Here is a 22,369-nt window from a genome sequence, read left to right on the forward strand (position 1 = left end):
AGTATTCGATTAGAAAGGTTTATTCTGAATGTGAATCATGCAAAGCTACTCTAGTAGAGTCCACGAATGTAAACAGGGACCAGAAAATGAGCACTGGAAGAATAAAATATGGTAAATGGCCTGTATTTGTATAGCGCTTTTCTAGTCCCTGAGGACCCCAAAGCGCTTTACACAACATCCAGGCATCCACACATTCACACTGGTGATGGCAGCTACATTGTAGCCACAGCTGCCCTGGGGCGCACTGACAGAGGCGAGGCTGCCGGACACTGGCGCCACGGGCCCTCTGTCTTGCCCAAGGACACAACAACCGAGCCGGGACTCGAGCCGGGACTCGAACCGGCAACCTTCCGATTACAAGACGAACTGCCGCCAATAACCCCAAATCTTTTATTTTCTGTATGATATGCATCTAAAATAAAAGTACTCATTAAGGAGTGAACCTTTTTAAAAGGAGATCCTCCGGGTGACCTTTGTGTTAACCTCCTCTCCCAGTCTAACTCAATGGTAGGTTAGAAGGTTTTCTGCATGTTCGTTGCTTACAGGCCAGAAGATTAAAAAAGGGTTCAATTGATTCTGAAATAAAGTCCCTTTAAATTAATCTGTTAAATATATGCTAGTGTAACTTATACTGCTTTTTTAAACTCATACGGCTTAAACACATTAATATAAAGAAGGGATTTTAAATGTTTTAATGGCCCTGTCCCACTTTCCTCTCGTTTCCAGAATCATAGACTGCTGCTGGTTTGTTTAACACCTTCAGCTTTACCGAAAAGCTCAGCAGCAGATTAATGTCAGGAGCTTCAGGCGAGTCTCTGATTTCTAACAGGTTTGCTCACGGCGTTGATTAAATCTTCCTCTGATGGCTGTCTCGACTGCAAACAGACACAGGCCACATTTTCCTTCACGGTGATTAGATTCTCCTGAAAACACCAAATAACTGCAGTTTGTGCGACTCCTGGCTATTCAGATTCGACTCGATGGCACTGATGGGAGCAGACTTAATTCAAGTCGACGTGCTCCTGAGGTGAAGCTCAAGCTTGCGACCTTTCAGCTACAAGATCATCTCTTTAACTCTGAGACACAGTCAAGTCACATTAATAAATCAGAATTTGTTTTGCTCCCGTCTCAGCAAATTCAGTGTGCTTTATTCAAAAAGAGACGTGACTAACTGTGACTTGACGGGCAGCTCTCCTTCAGGGATATCTTGACTGATCGCCAAGTCCCTCTAGATGAAAGTCTCAACACTTGTTTAAAACATCTCTGTGCGGCTATTTGAAGCTTCGATCTAAATGAATCGTCTTTCCTCATTATCATATCCGTAACAAAGACACAAAGACTAAACTAGCTCTACCTCAAACAGATGCAGCAGTACTGACATAAATCCGGGGATTTTAATACTTGAAGCATATTCACTTCTGTATTTGTTCAGGGCCTTTTGTTCCAGTGAAGAGACAACATGACGTTACTTGAGACAAGAGTGCTTCCAGCTCTGCATCGACAGTCTGCCCTGTGCGGCCATCAAGCGCACAGCCAGCTCCTTAAAGAAAGGCTTTGCCCAGTTTGGTGCGAAGGAGTGTAGTAGAGCTGTGACCAAAGACTGTATATAATAGATGGCTGCAGCCACTGTCACTTTACCCACCATCATATCTTATACTGAAGCCTTGGATCACTTTGAGCTTTGTCATGTGGTTGTTCTCAAACCAAATGTGCTGAGAAAGGGCTCACAGGGCAGCCACGCTGTAAATCACACCCCGCTTTATCCTGCTCCATAACTCTAAGGAGACCTTAACTACCAAAACAAGCATCACGATGTCTTAATAAGACTTTAAAATAGCAACTGAGGCCATAAACCCATAAGGAACATGTGTCCTGGTGTCATAAATCAAGTGAGAAGTCGGGTCATTTTATCATTGACTTCTATAGGATCTGACTTCTTTTTGCAAACAGAGGAGCCGACACGTTGCAGCAGCACAAACTCATTTTTTAATATCACTGATGGATTTTTCAAATATTTAAATTACACTCAAAGGTTTGTCAGCTATTTTGCAAGATATTTAAAGAAAAGCATAAAATTAAATTAAAATTATTTTAATTTATCTAAAAAAAATAATTAAAGACACAGAATTTTAAAAATAAATGTACATTTTTTCATTTAATTAGAAATAAATCAGAATATTGTTAAGTTGTGGGTTTCATTGAATAAACTAAAAAGAAAAACATAATACAAAGCCTCCCTTTAAAACACACCTGGGGGGTTGTATTAACAAAATAATACAAAACATTTAATAAACTGAAAAATGAGAAAGATTGTTTATTGGCTAATCAGCTGATCCATGTGTGTATATTTTGCTCCGTGTTATCAGTTGTTTTATGAGCCAGATGTATTTGAACTTCAGCAGCTGTATCTTACTGCACTTTACTGTATCGGTCTTCAGTTCTGCAAAGTCATGACATTTAGCTACTGATAATATTGATTAAAGGCTGGACCAAACCCACCGCTCCCAGTGCCCCTTGAGCTCTCTATCAGCATGTGTGTGTGTTGGCTGGAAAAGCACACACGCCCACGCCCACAAAGTCAATTAAGCACTCCCCACGCTGTGGCCTGTGTTTTGCTGGAAGCGCCAATAAACACAGCATATCCTACCTGCGTACAAGCCGGTCCTATTAATCAGCCTCGACAGTCTCCATGGAAGCGAGCGAGTCAACTCTGCTCCGTTTAAATCAGACCAACAAAAATAAAACCCTCCGACACACTGGAGAAGCAGGTCTGTGTGAAACAACACAAGAACAGACACCACGTGTCACTTTTCCCGCACTTGTCTTCAGACTTCCTGCTTACACTTCCTGTCCATCTCATCGCATCCTAGCAGTGTCTCAACAAACTTCATCACTGACCTGAACTGTAATTTTGTTGCCCCACAACAATCTTGCAGCAGCAGCGATGATGCAACTTTGTTAAAAGGAACTCTCTGCAGGCTTTCTGAACTGTGAAACCTTAAACACTGGAATCTTTTAAAAACAGGAAGGTGATGGTGAACTTAAACGTTGAATTAACTATTTTGATTACGAACTACAGGTACTGTTTAAATACGCTTAAATAACCAGGTGGAGTCATTTGTGACTTTTTGATGGTTCTGTTTGTTTAACACTGAAGGTCATTTATGCATCAGTCACGTTCTGCAGCAGTAAATCTTTCTATTCCAGGTCCATCATCCACAGCAGAGGTGGGACCAAGTCATTGTTTTGCAAGTCTCAAGTAAGTCTCAAGTCTTTATCCTCAAGTCTCAAGTCAAGTCTCAAGTAATGTCAGGCAAGTCAGAGTCGAGTCTCAAGTCACTGGTGTAAAAGTCCGAGTCAAGTCACAAGTCTGAAATTTTGAATTTCAAGTCCTTTCGAGTCATTAAAAAAAACGAAAAAAGCATGTTGCAGTTATGCTAAATGTAAATATTAGACCATGTAATTTTTAAATCTGTGTTTTTCTCAACACATGACAAAATAGTGAACTTAGAAAATATACACAAATTGTGAAATTGCACCTCTTTAAAATGCAGCTCAATTAAACTTAGCTCCAAGAATAATTTTCACCGACATTTCTGAGATAAGCTGCATGTTATTCTTGGATGCGCTTGTAGGACCGGCTTTAAAATCGCATGACAAAAATATCATACACATTAAAAAAAACTGTATCACCAACGTAGCCTGGACAACATTTGCTAGTTAGATGAAGTCAGCTATCTCATCTTAGCATATTTATATGCATATTTATAATCATACGGTTCTTGGAGTGAGTGCATACACTCATGAAGTTTAGTAACTTCCGGTCACTGCAACAAGCCCAGGTACAGTTTACCGCCGGATGGGTGCAGGACCTTGAAATGCACCGTGTAGAACGAAAGACCATCGTACGTATCATAAGTTTACCAGTCTCACAAATCGTCTTCATAAATACACATTCCTTAACCGTTTATTAATAGGACCTTTGAGCTCAACGGTAATTAATTAGTAGTGGAAATAATTTCTGGTACCCATCACAGAAATGTAGCAGTGACAATAATATTGTATGCTGTAATCATACTGGGCAATTAGTGATACAAAAAAACTGTTTTATCCTGTGAATAAAAGCATATGTTTTTGTCAATGTACCATAATAACAGAAGCGAAACGCAATATTGTGTCAGGACAATTCACTATTTATGCACAATAAATAAAGGAGCATAGCGCGATAATTTCTGTTCAGCGCCAGACTTGCTTGTAACCTATATCACCAGTTATGTTATGAAAATGACGCATTAACTACAACAGCAGACTGACCTTTGTGGAAATGCTTGGAGCAGACTAACCTGTGAGCTGGAGTGTTCTGGGACGTTATATTTGATCTTTGAATGGCTGCAATCCAGGCCATCCGTCGCCTGTTTGTCACTTCGGAAACATGGCTCGAACAATTTCTCTTAAACGTCGTAATCCGATAACAACCGATCTCTTTACCCGTCGGCTTCCCGTGGCTGTCATGCGACCGGCTATTGCAGTTAATAATACAACAGCTTCTTGACATTTTTGTGTTTCTTTTTATCGCTGTGTAACTGATTTTAATTGAAAGCCTGCGTGCGCTAGTACTTCTTGCCATGAGTTCCCAGAATCCTTTGCGGTTCTACCCGTGAATGACGTCACATTTTCAATCTCTATATAATATGCGTGTTAAATTTTATATTTGGGGTGAAATATCAAGTCTTTTCAAGTAAACCGGTTCAAGTCCAATTCAAGTCCCAAGTCATTGGTGTAAAAGTCCAAGTCAAGTCACAAGTCTTAGAACATTTTTTCAAGTCAAGTCTAAAGTCATAAAATTAATGACTCGAGTCTGACTCGAGTCCAAGTCATGTGACTCGAGTCCACACCTCTGATCCACAGGTCACAGCAAACTATCACAATGCAGTCGTGAAAAGTGGAAACTTTAAAGCAATCTGAGTGTATAATGTCAAACTTCTTTACATATAGATATTTTTGGAACACTAATGATCCAATTCCCTATAAAAGTACCTTACAGCTGGCCTCATATATTAACCCACTTGCAGGTTAAAGAGAAAAAAGCTTATTATCTCAACTCAAATGGTTTCACCTGATATTCTGCTTAGTTTAGATACTATACACTCACAATGCTGTGACACACTCACTCTGGACACAGCAACACTGCTGAAAAAGTGCGGACTATATCAGACATGCAATCTGTAAAGTGATGACGTATCGACCCCGTTTCCTGCTTTGGATGAGCCTTTCGTCGTGTGTCTCATTTTTCTGAGCAAACATGAACTTCCAAAACCTGTTTAGCTATTCTCTGTGTTTTAAGCATTTTTTATGATTATTATGGGATGGGATTATTTATGAGCAGGATGTCTTTAAGTTTCTAAAAACTCATCGTTTATATGACAGCATCAAATGTTTGAACGCTTTCAGTGTGGACATTAAGCTTAGGATCAGGACTTTTTCATAATTCAAATCATGCAGCAACATATTAATGTCTGAGCTCATGTTGCAGACACTCAGACACTCTCTTGACTCGAGTTTGGTCATTTTTCAGGGACCTTTAACCTCCTCTGCCTTAGCTGTGCTAATATGTTTATCTCAGCCTAAATGTAGCCCTGTTAGCTGCATCACGCACACATCATAATCTGCCAACTACCATACCCAGAGCCCTTCTGCCTCTGTGTCCATCCAGCGTTACATACTTCAGTCAGAACACAGCATATCATCTTTAAAATCGACCTTCTTGCTTAGCTAAAGCTCATAAATCCTCGTTTTCATGCATCTCTGGATGTTAAACACCAGGGAGCAAAGCCACACTCATTATTTTATTATAGCTGAACATTTTTAACGCTCAGGCACCTCAGCGTTTGATAGATTTTGAGGGCTAATTGAGCATTTGGACTGGAAATGGTTAAAATGTTAACAAGCAGATACTCACATTTAAGCAGGCGTTATCTAACACGACAGAGGCTGGCTCAACCCCAAAAAGAAAAAGAAATCTCTAAGTTTACACAACCTAACCGGTTTGATTTCTCTGAGCATGTGTGTTTAAAGTGTGGAAGCTGTCCCTTAGGGTACCTGAAGCACCGGCTGAGTGTGTGTGTAATGTTGTGTTACAGTGCCACATAAGCTGTGGAAACAGACACGCAAACAAGAAGCAGAGAGCGTAAACTTTCGCGCTTTAACCAGGAAAATTGGCCCTAAAGGCGACTGAAAGGTAATTTTGCTTATTACAAGGTGCTGGGTGAGGATGGTGAGTTGTGTTACACACTGACTGGTATGGAGGAAGTGTTTCGCTGCAAAATAGATCGACGGCTGAAAAAGGAAGAAGTGCGCAGTGACAGGTCGGCGGAGTGACGCACCGACACGCCGCAGCTGCAGCAGCTGAGTCGCTCCTCGGTACTGGTCTGACCCGTTCCCCGTGCTTCCCTGAGCCCTCCTCCGGGCCAACGTTACGCTCTGTGGATCTCCTCATTCGATTCAAGCGACACTGAGAGCAACACATGGCTCATAAGTGCTCGCTGCCTCCCAGGGCAAACTGCTGATGATGTGCACGGGCACTGCGGTGAGGAGGACGGATGCCAAGACATGCCAAAAAATCCCAAAACAAACAGCGCATCCACCCACGTCTACCCCGCGCTTCCACCACATCACATTTTACGCGCAAAGCCACGGTTCCACTCTTTACGCGTTTACGCACCTGCGCGACCACATCAGGAGTAAACTTTGCCGACAGTCACAGATTTAATCTTACACACAAACATCTGGATGAGCCACAAACGGCACAGCTGGACCCCAAAACGAAGGCTGAGTGTTCGTCTTACCTCCTGATGTGATGTGAAGCGACGGCAGCCGGAGATCTGCTGTGGTGCCGCGAGCCGGTGACCAAAAACCACCAAAGTGCAAAGACTTACAAGACTTCCTGTTCAGTTCCTGTCAAAATAAAATCCGCACAGGCAGGACGGTGAGCTTTCTTCCATGTATTTCCAACTTGGTGACATAAAGCTACTATGGTAGTTCTATTAAAAAATAAATACATCTAAAATAAAATACGAACTCACAGAATACAACTAAAGCTTGTTTTAATAACATTTCAAATAAATACAAATTAAAAAAAATAATTAGCAAAGCACAATTAAAAGACTATAATTAAATGAATAATCGATTATGTTTTATTAAAAATAAAATAAAATAAACAGTAACATGATCAAGCTGAGGGGTTTGTTTTGACTCATCACACATGAGTCTGACTGTTTGTCAGTCTGCATACTTTACAGCCGGTATTGAATGTAAAAAGGTAAGAAGGTAAATGTGAGTCCTGAGATGACCCACTGGCAGGAAAGAAGGACAAAACACCAGTGTGCTGTCATTTTGATTACTTTCTTTTCCTTTTAAAAGTAGTTAGTAATTAAGAATAATGTCATTTTATCTCCAATTGTTGAGTATTTTAAAAAGCTACACACAGTGTTGCCTTTCACTCAACTTCCAGTCTTCAGTTTGTCAGCACGTATTAAGATCTCTGAAGACACTGGAGTAAAACAGTGTAAACAGTAATAGACACAATTTAAAGTGCCACACTGAAGGTGTTTACAAGAACTTTACTTAATTTAAATCACTCTATTAAACTGAATTTACAAAGGTTACCTAAATATACTCAGACATATGTCTGCGTACTGATGAGTATGTTTGGGTCACATTCATCCATCCATCCATTCACTTCTATATTTCAGTTTGTGCTGTTTTAAAATGCCAGTCTGGTGTTTATGATTGAGAAATACATTTTTTGGCAACAGGAGTGACACAGACTCAGTCAGAGAGAGCATTAAAAGGGACTTCGGGTTTAGGTGGCTTGCAAGTGTGCACAAATTATAACAAAGGCTAAAGGAAATTAATTAGCATATCCTATATGAGATTTTCCTGCTTAAAATAAGAATATGTCGAGTTGTTCCCTTTTTTGTGTTTTCAGTTTTGTGGAATGACGTCAAGGAAACAACGTTCAAATTTATTTCTGACTTTACTTTGAAGAGCACACTGCGATACTTCCGGATCACACAGTTTTTCTGTCTTTACCTTGATGAAGTTGATAAGACACAGTGGCTTCCTCTGTGAAACCACGCCTGAAAACCTCTGTAGCTCATTGCACTCAAGAACAAAAGTTACTTGCCATGAATTTAGAAAAAAAACAGACAAACTTCATGTAAAGACTGAAATATAGAAACAATGAAGAGTTACTCACAAACTGAAATGCTGACTTATTCAGGCTGATTGCCACACATGCACTCTGCAGCTGGGCCACATGATCTGTGTTTATGTGGGAGAAGAGGAGGAGGATAGCACAGAAACACAGTACTCATTTCTGGGTAACTGTGTCGTTCCTTCCCTTTTTTGGTTACGTCCCTTTATCTGTAGGATATGGGAGAAGTTCGGTCTCTGATGGTAATCAAATATGCAAATACTCCCACGGGAAAGTGAGAGATTACTGCACCTAATTAGAGGGTTTGAGACCAGAGTTTCTGGGTAAAAAAGAAACTGATATCATCATTTTGTGGTGCAATGCCACATTTGTTGCACTCATATGTAGTTGGGGGCAAAGATTTGGACAGATGTTTACAGTTTTACTAAGTGTAGAACCAAATTAAAAGAATCATAAACATGTCTGTTTATACATGGCCACAGGGGGCAGAAGTCTAAGCAGAAACTGGCCTTTCCCTGACCACTTCCTCCAGCTCCTCCAGGGGAACTCCAAGCCAGCCGAGAGACGCACCCTCAGACCTGAGGGTGTCCCTGAAAACCCTCTCGTGCTCCCCTCAGCTTTCTGGCCAGCGGTATTATCTGACCAAAACATCTGATGTGTTTTGTTAATATGTCCAGACCACATCAGATGGTCCTCATTCTGGAGAAAGCCCTGGACCCCTTTATATTGCATAAGGGAAGAAAGCATTTAAGGGGCCACTGTTCCCCTGAAAGTGCTCCCATCCGACATGGGAGAGGCATAAAAATGTGTATACTGTAATTAAAAGTTGGACATGTATTCTTTCTAAAGCCCAGCTGTGGAAACTCTGCTGGATTCAAGTAAAAGTTAGATTTCACTCTATGGTGGGCTGGAGCTACTCTTCACCTGTTCTGTGATCTCAGTAAACTCTTCCATGGTGATGTCAAGGTGCCTACGTGCATCTGCACACGTCAAATCTTTCTACACATTCAGATGACAAATCTCATATTTATCATTCATCTTATATTTAACCTCATTGATTCTGTTTACAGATAATACCACAAACATAAAAGATCATTAACGGGCCACAAGACGAGGCCCCAAAACAAGGCAGGAGAAAAACCTCCAGAAACACGAACAAACAAAAAGTAAGAAAATTGGCAAACTTAAGGAAATGCCTGAAAACTCCCGTAGGTGTTTGGGGGGGGCAAACAGGGGCGTAGATATCATGGAAAGCGATTAACTGATTAACATCAGAAAACTGGAGTAAAATAACAAAGGGAGCGCAGGCTCAGCCAGAAACTGTTTATGAAGGAGGAGCTCGGGTGGAGGTGACTTAATAAATGGCTGAAATGTGTGGAGCAATGGTAGGTGTAGGCTAAAGCACCTGAAATATTGTACCCATATGAGATTTGGCTCGGCGATCGTGGCTCAAGAGTTGGGAGTTCGCCTTGTAATCGGAAGGTTGCCGGTTTGAGCCCCGGCTCCGACAGTCTGGGTCGTTGTGTCCAAGGCCCGGTGGCGCCAGTGTCCGGCAGCCTCGCCTCTGTCAGTGGGCCCCAGGGTGGCTACAATGTAGCTTCACCAGTGCGTGAATGGGTGGATGACTGGATGTGTAAAGCGCTTTGGGGTCCTTAGGGACTAGAAAAGTGCTATACAAATACAGACCATTTGCCCTCCTGACTAAGGCTATGCTGGATCCGTTCACAGTTTGGATGCTTCCTGCATTGTTTCTGTCATGAAGTTGACCTTTGTTACTCTTCATTTCCTGTTTTGTTTTTGCCTGCTTTTCCACCTCTGTTTCCCTGTCAGTCATCTCTGAGTATGTCAGTCGCTTCTGCACAGGGAGTTTGCTAATGAAATGTAGTATCTGCAGTCAAAATAGGAGCCGGTTGACTTCTCTAATTACTACAGATGGGCAGGTCAGTGCTTTTTTTATTACCTCCTTTAGCAGAGGACAGACTGGATCGACCCACACCTGATAAGTCACACGGATCAATAAAATGTTAATTAACCATCTGTTTCCCATTTCATGCATTGACCTGCTGCTGAACTTTAGATGGATGAACTTTGAAATCAGCTTCTCAGTGTTGTTTTGTGTGAATAAAGATTATTAGCTATTTTAAAAAATGCTTAAAGTAAGTCTCATATTTGGTTTGACCAATTTGGTTGTGAATTTATATTTTTCAGTGGTGCTCTGTGTTATGAACTGCATGAAATAACACAGCAAGAACTCACAACAACTGTGCCCACTGTACAGTTGTTTTCCATTTGTTTCCCTTTCTAAGCTGTTTTAATATATATCACAGTCTGACTAAAATAGATTTCATCTATCAACCTCATATTTCCGGGGGGAGGGGGGGGGGAATCATCATAATTAAGTTTTGGCATAAAGGTGTGACATTGCTTCAGTCACAGAAAAGAGCATAAGGACCTCAAGTGGTAGTGGGCTGCAAGCCACTTTGCATTAACTGAGCAAGCTAAGTCTCCTCTGTGTAGCCTCCTCTTCTTGAGCCAAGTTGGTAACATTCTTTAATTCTATTATTTATGCACATGACAATAATTCAAATTCATGTATCTCAAATGCAGGCTGCACAGCTTCTGATCAGGATATTTTCTGTCTCTGCTTTGATGTAGTTGAGTGGCTTCCTCTGCAAAACCACATCTGAACCTTTGCAGCTCTTTGCTCTGAAGAAGAAAAGTTGCCCAGCTTGAAAAACAATGACCATGTGACAGGAAAAAAAACTGTACGCAGCTTCAACCCTCCGTCACATTCTTAACCTTCTGAGGTCTGTGTGGTAGGTCCTAACCATGACTCTAACTAACATTACACTTTCATCCAAAACATCCTTTTGCTACTCTCCGAAATATAACAATGTAAGATTAACACCAGTGCTGATTTAGAGCTCGGGTGAATGAGGAGCCTGGTGTAAGAGGAGTCTGTCCTTGACCTCATGATGTGAGCTAAAGCGATTAGGAGGAGACCCAGGAGGTGATTTCTCGACTACTGACTGGAGCCGTTGTCTTAACGTTTCTTTGCCGGTCCTTGTGTGCCCATTTATTCTTTCCTCTGATTTCTAAACTGGTTTTCCAGCCTGTCAGACAGTTTGTCCCGTTGATGCCTGCGTATTTGTTAGTAATAGAGGAGTTTGGTAAAAGCTCACCTCTACATCTCTTTGGATTCATTTGCACTGGTTTGAGAGTAGGGTTGCAGTGAGCCAGTGGCTCTGGTGCTGTGCTTGGATCAGGATAACTGATGGCAGGTGTGTTTTATTGTGCTTCCTGCCTCTTCTGTTTATGCTCCAGACTGCAAACAATGCTGTTACATGATCTCGTTTCTGTGTGCAGGCGAGGACCGGCTTGTTCGGCAGTCTGTGCAGGGAGGTAGTCTTGTCCCTTCTGAAAAGATGCCGGGCTCCCCCTGAAAAGAAATTCCTCAGATCCTTATTTATTAGAAGACTCTGCAAGTTGGTCTTAGATCCCAATCTGATCTCCATAACAACAAACCCTGGAAACAATAGGCGTGTATCTATTTGCACTGTAATATTCAAACACTGCTTCCTCTTCCCACTGCAGCAGGATTCCCAGCCTCTGCGTCTATAAAATCCTGGTTCCAGCCCTGCGGTCTGTGGACAGACCTGCCACATGGCTCCACATCAGCAGCCTCCTGTCTCACACAAAGCCACTGTTATGGCTGCACTATAAACCCTGAGCTATCTCACATTCAAACTCTCCCTCTGTGTGCTCATTAATAACACACACATTGACCTGAAGGCGTTTATTTGCTGTGCTGTGCAAACACCGGGGCCTGTTATGCACAGGCTCATGCAAACACACAGTGAATTAAAGCACATTGGATTCTTCCTTCATAGCGAGCCTGTGCTGTGTTTATTTACCGGACAGTGTCATGATTTCTGGACCAGCTGCTGAAATATTTCTCTTTCGTGTCCAGCCTCACTCGAGTCCCTCGTTCGCATTTGCAACTCAAACACCGCAACTGCAGGGACTGATAACCCATCAAATAATGCAAATTACATTTTCCTACTCATGCTGTTATTTAAGTTGGTTACCTTCTAGGCACACTTACCTCCACTGTACATCGTGTGTAGCTGATAAATACATTTTGAGTGCTTTGCAGTGATGATACAAGAAAACTTTGAACTGAATTGTTAAGAGAGAAGCGTCAGTCAGATCAAAATGAGACTGACCGACTCGTCTATCTGCTGCACATAGAGATCAATAATTATCACTTATTCATTCCTCCAGTTGAGGAAATTGATTTTGCCAAATGGACACTCACCTGCTAGGCAACTATCATTTTCTAACTGCATTAACATTCACATCAAATGAAGAACATTATCTCTAAGACAGCCTGAATGTATCTTGTTACTGGAAAGACGTTTATTCTCCACCACGAGCAGTTTCTTCTTTTCCTTTTGCCTTTCATAAATATTTTGTCAATTACTTTATTGTTTACTTGAGTAGAGCTTTTAGGCATGTGTGCTTTGCTTGAGTCTTTCTTTTTCTGACGATCAATTTGAGGAGAGTTATTTCATATCACTGTTCACCTCCTGGACATCAAACTAATTTGAACATAAACTGGAGGCAACAGTAACACATAAAACAGGATGCTATCTCCTCCTGGACTATTGTGACTATTGTAAAGTGTAATATCTCCCATGCATGACTTTTCCTAACCTAGCGAGGTGATCTCGAGGACCTTTTTTAACTGAAGAGTTTACAATTTCTATCTTTCATATTCATATTTAAGTCAAAATAGAGATAGAGAATGATGTAAGAAAGGAAGGACAGGAGAGGAAGAGGAAGAAGATTTTATTCAAAGGTAAGGACTGCTCAGTGACGTCTGATTAACTAGAAATGTAAAGTTTGCATGTAATATCCTCATTCATTTTAATATCCCCACTTTTTTTAGAGTTGTTGTTTTCCTTACATTCGATCTATTGCTTACATGAACGTTCATATTGTGAAACGTCTTGCAAAGCAAATATTGTCATGGTTGGCTGTGTGGCAGGCAGGCAAGCAGGAGTGACGGACCCAAAATGCAGAACTCGGCTGTACCACGTGACTGGTTCAGGAAGTGGTTCGAACTTTGCCGCGAGCTATGACAGCGATATAAACCCCTCAGACTTCAGTCAAAATGTGGGTGTTTGATGGAGAGTTGCGGTTAGTGAGAGTTTGGAGACCGTTTGGAGGTTTATGAGAGTGAGGAGAGAAAGTCAGGAGAGAATGGAGCCAGCTAAGAAGAGGAGGATGTCCTCCCCTGTGTGGGAACATTTTGATCTTATTCCTCCCAACAAGGTATGTAAATTTCTACAGAAGATGTATTTTCATGATACTGATGGTGCAATACAATTTATGTTAAGCTGTCTTTACTTTTGTACAAGGTGAAGTGTTTGCTATGTGCCAGGGAGCTGGGATATAACAACAACACCTCATCCATGCTTAGGCACTACAGAGCTTTGCATGAGAATAAGGGGAACACCGATTCTGGAGCAAGACCAGGTGAGCTCTCCTCAGGAGAACAATCTCAAATAGATGAAGACCTGGTTAGCATGGTGATTGAGGACTCCCAGCCATTTAGCATTGTGGAGGACAAAGGATTCAAAAGAGTTGTTAAATCATTAAATCCCAGCTATGTTCTCCCCACTAAAGGTTATAAAAGCAGTGAAAATCTAGTTTTTACAGAATAAAATGTGAACAGGCAGGACTGAGGCCTCAGTGTGTAGCTGTCCACACCTCAACGTTACAAAAGCACAACTACTGTCCACACCCCAACCACACCTCACCTCACAGTAAATGATCATTTCCATTTTAAGCATTTCCAAATAATCATTTTCCATACTGCCACTATAAATATACACAGTATGCTGCCATCACTACAATATACATGTTTTACACACTCCTTTTGTTGGAGGCTGTGTGCAAAATGCCACACTCTTCAAATTCATGCCAACTAATATTTTTACGTCCAGTAAGTGTCCTACTAGAGCAAATGAAGCTTCAAGAAGCTTTGCACTGGGGTGAACCAATTGGATGAAAATTGGAATGGAAAACAGGAGGGAGACACAGCTGGGAGGGTTCAGGCTAACGAGACACGGGGAGCAACGCTAGACACACTGAGATGAGGCACAACCTTTCACAATAAAATGGGAAACAAGAAACAGACACAGACTTGACACTGAACTGAACTTGTACTAAACGAGAGACACAACCTAAGAACTAATCCCTCACAAAGAATAACTGAAACATAGAATAATACTAATAAACAAAGCATGACAAAGTGATCAGAATACAAACCATAATACAAAGGAATATAAGAACTGAAAATGCTGGGTCAAAATGACCCAGGACCGTGACAAATACAGGTATATTAACTTTGTGGTATTCAAAGGTTGCATTAAAAACTGGTGAGTTTAGTGCAGGATAAGCTGGTTACTGTGCAGTACTGTGATATAGTTTACGGTAATGTTGGGCTGGTGCAGAGCAGCTGTGCGGATCATGCTCAGTAGAAGCAGAAATCAAATGAAACTTAATGTGATGATGCTCATTCACTCACTGATTTCTGTCTTTAAACTAGCTTTCTACTGTCTGCAGGCAGCAGCTGTGACAGCTCGTGTCACTTCTGCTCATATTGAATTCAGTTGGCTAAATCCACAATGATCAAGGAAGGGAGCAGAAGCAGCTGCGCAGCTCAGCTGATCACAGCCTGTACACCACAGCTCCTACGACAGGAAAGGAATCGTTTTCCCTCAGAAGTCCCTGAACTTGCCATAGACTCAAAAAGATGCAGGAAGGGCCCAAAGAGTGCCAAGAAAATAATCCCACACCATTACACCTCCAACAGTCTGAACTGCTGATACAAGAAATGATGGATTCATGCTTTCATGCACCAAATTCTGACCCTAAAATCTGGACTTGCAGCAGAACTTGAGACTCATCAGTCCAGGAGACATTTTCCAGCCCTCTGTTGTGAACGTTTGGTGAACCCGTGTGAGCTGCAGCCTCAGCTCCTGTTCTCAGCTGACAGGAGTGGCACCCACTGTGGTCGTCTGCCGCTGCAGCATGTCTGCTTACAGTTTTCACATGTTGTTGACTGGATATCAAACACTTGTATATCGGTAGATTTCTTTTACTATATTTTATTAATATTTTGCTCTTTACTATTTTCTTTTCTACTGTAGCATTCTGCTGAGTGACTGTCTTCTGCTCGTCAAATACATTTCATTGCAATGCTGACCGTGTGCTAACCTGCATGTGACAAATACAACTGAAAACTGAAAGCTGATAAGATTGTTGCGTTGGGGTTGTATTGGAATAGCATGATGGCATGTTGAATTGATAAAAAAGAAAAGAGTACAGCTCATATCTTTGTGTTTGTGGGTTCTTTATGTGTTTATTGTGTGGATGCTTTAAGCATCCACACTATTGAGTTCCTGTTTCTCTTTATTCTTTATTATTGTGTGGATGCTTTAAGCATCCACACTATTGAGTTCCTGTTTCTCTTTATTCTTTATTATTATTATTCTAGTTGCTTCCGTACACTTTTTGGCACTTAACTACTTCCACAATTTTCAGCCGATTTTCACCGTTCAAATTTTAAACTATTCTGCTATTTCTGCTAATTTACGCTACGATTTTTGCTATTTTTAACTATTATACTTTTTAAAATATTAAGCTTTTTTCCTTTAATTTGTCCCATTGAAATGAATGGGAAACTTCTGCAATTCTGCTAAAATTTGCTTGTTTTTGAAACTTAACTACTTCCTCATATTTTCACCTAGAACAACCATTCAAACTTTAAAATGTTCACAAATTATTGGGCTATTCAGGTATGATTCAGCTTTTTCAAATGTTTTACTGTTTTACTTTTATGCCTCTTAAAGTTTTGAGTTGCAAAATTGTGATTTTTCACAAAATACATGCGTTGTTATGGTTGCTATGCTCTTGGCTTCCAGTGTGCCACTGAAGGTTTTGCAATTTTCACTTCATGTCCGAACAACTTCTTGCTACTTGCTCAATTTTCACTCAACTTCCACAAATTATACATCAAAACGTAGGTATTTTTGCTGGCTTTCAGAAAATGTCACTATCATTGTTGTGGGATTTATAGAATTTTTGCAAATCTCCTCAGACCAACACAAGGTCTCAAAACTCTCCATATAAAGTCAATGGAGAGCTTGTTCAAAATCATCGCTGGATTTCTGTAATGAGAGGCATATTCGAATCGTCATATCTCCTTAACGAAGCGACTTTAAGACATGAGGCTTGTCCCCGAATATCTTCAGACACCCCTGACGCTCACAATTCAAGAATTTCTTTCTCACCTATTACCGTTCTGAAATGAGTTGGACTTGTTTGAGGGTAGGAAATTCGTCCTTCGCTCAGATTTCTTCAGATTTAAAACTCTGGAAATGAACCACTTTTTTCTCTCGTCATAATTTTTTTTTGGATTTCCACAGAGACCTGAAAATTTCCATGACTGTTCACCAAAGCCTGCTGTCTCTTACGGTGAAAGAATGATATCGATACTCCAAATAGATTTCGAGTTACAAAGCGTTGTTTGAGGGCAAGTCAAGGCAGTTTTTGCTTCGCTCTACTCAGTTATGGTGCATTAGAAGTCAAATATCTTTAATAATTCATATTTTAATGATAAATTGTAAACACTGGAAGATTCCCCCATCTCTTCTGAACAAAACGGTGTAAGAATGACCGCTCTAGCCCCTACGGTTTGGGAATTATGGTCATTTGTTTGAGGGGAATCCTCACTATGAGAAATAGGCTGCAATAATCCTGTGCCTCTCTGTGCTGCGTGTGTAAAAAGAGGCACATGTTTTGGCGGGAAAAAGTACACAGGCTCTCTGATTGGTGGATTCAAATTCAGCAGCTCCCAGGCTGACCTAGAAACTTACTTCTCTCTCCCTGTGCATTTTTTTGCTGATTTTTTCATTTAACAAGTATATTTGAGGGACCCTCAGCATGTTCAGCATTTTTTCAGCTGTCCATTTTGCTTTTCCAATTTTTCTGTTTAACTGATTACTATTGTGCTAAATCATACTGTTTCTGCTATTTTATAAGATTTGTGCCTAATATAGTATTTCTGCTAAATTACAGTATTTCTGCTTTTTATACTATTTGTGCTAAAACATAGTATTTCTACTAAATGTAGTATTTATGCTTAATCATACTATTTCTGCTTTTTATGGGATTTGTGCCTAATATAGTATTTCTGCTTTTCATAGGATTTGTGCCTAATATAGTATTTCTGCTAAATATAGTATTTCTGCTTTTTATAGGATTTGTGCCTAACATAGTATTTCTGCTTTTTATATGATTTGTGCCTAATATAGTATTTCTGCTTTTTATAGGATTTGTGCCTAATATAGTATTTCTGCTTTTTATAGGATTTGTGCTTAATATAGTATTTCTACTAAATTATAGTATTTCTGCTTTTTATACTATTTGTGCTAAATTATAATATTTCTGCTTTTTATACTATTTGTGCTAAATTATAATATTTCTGCTTTTTATACTATTTGTGCTAAAACATAGTATTTCTACTAAATGTAGTATTTATGCTTAATCATAGTATTTCTATATATTTCTGCCAGGTCCCCAGGCAGCCAATCCTCTGTGAGGACTTAGACATTCAAATTTTCAAATCAGGTCCTGCACGGTTTCCCAGCCAATCATATATGTGTCCTGAGGCATTCAAATTTGCATATTGGGGCCTTCATGGCTTCTAAGCCAGCCAATCATATCTGAGGGCTGAGGAATTCAAATCCACAAATCAGGGCCTGCACGGCTTCCCAGGCAGCCAATCATATATGTGGCCTCAGGCATTCAAATTTGCATATTGGGGGAATTCGTGGCTTCTAAGTCAACAAGTCATCCATGTCGTATATCTCTAAAAATTCACATTTTAATGATAAATTGTTAACACTGGAAGATTCCCCCATCTCTTCTGAACAAAACGGTGTAAGAATGACCGCTCTAGCCCCTACGGTTAGGAAATTATGGTCATTTGTTTGAGGGGAGTCCTCACTATGAGAAATAGGCTGCAATAATCCTGTGCCTCTCTCTGCTGCGTGTGTAAAAAGATGCACCTGTTTTGGCGGGAAAAAGTACACAGGCTCTCTGATTGGTGGATTCAAATTCAGCAGCTCCCAGGCTGACCTAGAAACTTACTTCTCTCTCCCTGTGCATTTTTATGCTGATTTTTTCATTTAACAAGTATATTTGAGGGACCCTCAGCATGTTCAGCATTTTTTCAGCTGTCCATTTTGCTTTTCCAATTTTTCTGTTTAACTTATTACTATTGTGCTAAATCATACTGTTTCTGCTATTTCATAAGATTTGTGCTTAATATAGTATTTCTGCTTTTAATAGGATTTGTGCTTAATATAGTATTTCTGCTTTTTATAGAATTTGTGCTTAATATAGTATTTCTGCTTTTTATATGATTTGTGCTTAATATGGTATTTCTGCTAAATTATAGTATTTCTGCTTTTTATATGATTTGTGCTAAAACATAGTATTTCTACTAAATGTAGTATTTATGCTTAATCATACTATTTCTGCTTTTTATAGGATTTGTGCTTAATATAGTATTTCTGCTAAATTATAGTATTTCTGCTTTTTATACTATTTGTGCTAAAACATAGTATTTCTACTAAATGTAGTATTTATGCTTAATCATAGTATTTCTATATATTTCTGCCTGGTCCCCAGGCAGCCAATCCTCTGTGAGGACTTAGACATTCAAATTTTCAAATCAGGTCCTGCACGGTTTCCCAGCCAATCATATATGTGTCCTGAGGCATTCAAATTTGCATATTGGGGACTTCATGGCTTCTAAGCCAGCCAATCATATCTGAGGGCTGAGGAATTCAAATCCACAAATCAGGGCCTGCACAGCTTCCCAGCCAGCCAATCATGTATGTGGGCTCCAGGTATTCAAATTTGCATATTGGGGAATTCGTGGCTTCTAAGTCAACAAGTCATCCGTGTCATATATCTCTAAAAATTCATATTTTAATGATAAATTGTCAACACTTGAAGATTCCCCCATCTCTTCTGAACAAAACGGTGTAAGAATGACCGTTCTAGCTCCTACGGTTAGGAAATTATGGTCATTTGTTTGAGGGGAGTCGTCATTATGAGAAATAGACTGCAATGATCCTGTGTCTCTCTGTGCTGCGTGTGTAAAAAGGATGCACCTGTTTTGGAGGGAAAGAGTGCACAGGCTCTCTGATTGGTGGATTCAAATTCAGCAGCTCCCAGGCTGACCTAGAAACTCACTTTTCTCTCCCTGTGTGTGTGTGTGTGTGTGTGTGTGTGTGTGTGTGTGTGTGTGTGTGTGTGTGTGTGTGTGTGTGTGACAGAGAGAGAGAGAGAGAAAGGCTTTTAATGGGATGATCTCATTCTAAGATTCAAATTCAATATATTTAGACTGGTTGACTGAATTGGATCTTGTGTGTGTGTGTCTCTCTGTGCATGTGTGTTTTCTTATGTGTACATATTTGTGATTGTGTGGCTGTTATAGATTTTTTTGCTGATTTTTTTCATTTAACAAGTATAGTTGAGGGACCTTCAGCATGTTCATCATTTTTTCAGCTGTCCATTTTTGCTTTTCCAATTTTTCTGTTTAAGTTATTACTATTGTGCTAAATCATACTATTTCTGCTATTTTATAAGATTTGTGCCAAATACCGTATTTCTGCCAAATATAGTATTTCTGATTAATTATAGTTTTTTCTACCAAATCATAGTACAGTATTTCTGCTTTTTATAGGGTTTGTGCTTAATATAGTATTTCTGCTAAATTATAGTATTTCTGCTTTTTATAGTATTTGTGCTAAATTATAGTATTTCTGCCAAATTATAATATTTGTGCTAAAACATAGTCTTAATTTAAAATTACAATATTCATAGTTCATCACAGTGTCTCTGGTAAATCACAATATTTCTGCTCTGTTGTACTATTTTTCTAAATCATAGTGTTTCTGTAATGTTTAAGTATTTTTGGCTAAATATATTCTTTCTGTTATCTTATACTATTTCTCCTAAATTCTTGTATTTTTGAGAAGTTATCATGTTTCTGGTAAGTTACAATATTTCTGCTAAATTCTGCTATGCTATTGTATTTCTGCCAAGTATTATGTTTCTTCTAAGATATTGCAGTTCTGCTAAGTTATTCCATTTTAGCAAACTTCTTTTGCTTCTGCAAAGTTTTTACAATTTCTGCAACTTTTCAGCTTTTTCAGCTACTTTTTGCATACAGCTTCAGCTTTAAGCATCCACACTGCATTTTCGCAGGAAATGCAAATTTTTCTAGTTGTGTGGATGCTTTAAGCATCCACACTATTGAGTTCCTGTTTCTCTTTATTCTTTATTATTCTAGTTGCTTCCGTACACTTTTTGGCACTTAACTACTTCCACAATTTTCAGCCGATTTTCACCGTTCAAATTTTAAACTATTCTGCTATTTCTGCTAATGTGCGCTATGACTTTTGGTATTTTTTGCTATTATACTTTTTAAAATATTAAGCTTTTTTCCTTTAATTTGTCCCATTGAAATGAATGGGAAACTTCTGCAATTCTGCTAAAATTTGCTTGTTTTTGAAACTTAACTACTTCCTCATATTTTCACCTAGAACAACCATTCAAATTTTAAAATGTTCACAAATTATTGGGCTATTCAGGTATGATTCAGCTTTTTCAAATCTTCTACTGTTTTACTTTTATGCCTCTTAAAGTTTTGAGTTGCAAAATTGTGATTTTTCACAAAATACATGCGTTGTTATGGTTGCTATGCTCTTGGCTTCCAGTGTGTCACTGAAGGTTTTGCAGTCTTCTCTTCATGTCCGAACAACTGTTTGCTACTTGCTCAATTTTCACTCAACTTCCACAAATTATACATCAAAACGTAGGTATTTTTGCTGGCTTTCAGGAAATGTCACTATCATTGTTGTGGGATTTATAGAATTTTGGCAAATCTCCTCAGACCAACACAATGTCAGAAAACTCTCCATATAAAGTCAATGGAGAGCTTGTTCAAAATCACCGCTGGATTTCTGTAATGAGAGGCATATTCGAATCGTCATATCTCCTTAACAAAGCAAAGTTAAGACATGAGGCTTGTCCCCGAATATCTTCAGACACCCCTGACGCTCACAATTCAAGAATTTCTTTCTCACCTATTACCGTTCTGAAATGAGTTGGACTTGTTTGAGGGTAGGAAATTCGTCCTTCGCTCAGATTTCTTCAGATTTCAAACTGTGGAAATGAACCACTTTTTTCTCTCGTCATAACTTTTTGTTGGATTTCCACAGAGACCTGAAAATTTCCATGATTGTTCACCAAAGCCTGCTGTCTCTTACGGTGAAAGAATGATATCGATACTCCAAATAGATTTCAAGTCACAAAGCGTTGTTTGAGGGCAAGTCAAGGCAGTTTTTGCTTCGCTCTACTCAGTTATGGTGCATTAGAAGTCAAATATCTTTAATAATTCATATTTTAATGATAAATTGTAAACACTGGAAGATTCCCCCATCTCTTCTGAACAAAACGGCGTAAGAATGACCGCTCTAGCCCCTACGGTTTGGAAATTATGGTCATTTGTTTGAGGGGAGTCCTCACTATGAGAAATAGGCTGCAATAATCCTGTGCCTCTCTGTGCTGCGTGTGTAAAAAGAGGCACATGTTTTGGCGGGAAAAAGTACACAGGCTCTCTGATTGGTGGATTCAAATTCAGCAGCTCCCAGGCTGACCTAGAAACTTACTTCTCTCTCCCTGTGCATTTTTTTGCTGATTTTTTCATTTAACAAGTATATTTGAGGGACCCTCAGCATGTTCAGCATTTTTTCAGCTGTCCATTTTGCTTTTCCAATTTTTCTGTTTAACTTATTACTATTGTGCTAAATCATACTATTTCTGCTATTTTATAAGATTTGTGCCTAATATAGTATTTCTGCTAAATTACAGTATTTCTGCTTTTTATACTATTTGTGCTAAAACATAGTATTTCTACTAAATGTAGTATTTATGCTTAATCATACTATTTCTGCTTTTTATGGGATTTGTGCCTAATATAGTATTTCTGCTTTTTATAGGATT

At 39.5% G+C, this 22,369-nt stretch overlaps 1 protein-coding gene across 1 annotated transcript in view; it reads right to left on the reverse strand.

Moving 5' to 3' along the window:
* Nucleotides 1-6,903, reverse strand: part of LOC146625880 (phospholipase D1-like) — a 49,859-nt gene extending 42,956 nt beyond the window's left edge. The window contains exon 1 of the mRNA XM_085362526.1: nt 6,846-6,903. The gene's annotated coding sequence lies outside the window, so the exon portion shown is untranslated. The remainder of the gene's footprint in view (nt 1-6,845) is intronic.
* Nucleotides 6,904-22,369: the final 15,466 nt, after the last annotated feature.

This window comes from Diplotaxodon limnothrissa, linkage group LG9, assembly GCF_057381915.1.
Source record: "Diplotaxodon limnothrissa isolate DT_005_m linkage group LG9, D_limnothrissa_male_GT1.1, whole genome shotgun sequence".
NCBI classification, from domain to species: Eukaryota; Metazoa; Chordata; class Actinopteri; order Cichliformes; family Cichlidae; genus Diplotaxodon; species Diplotaxodon limnothrissa.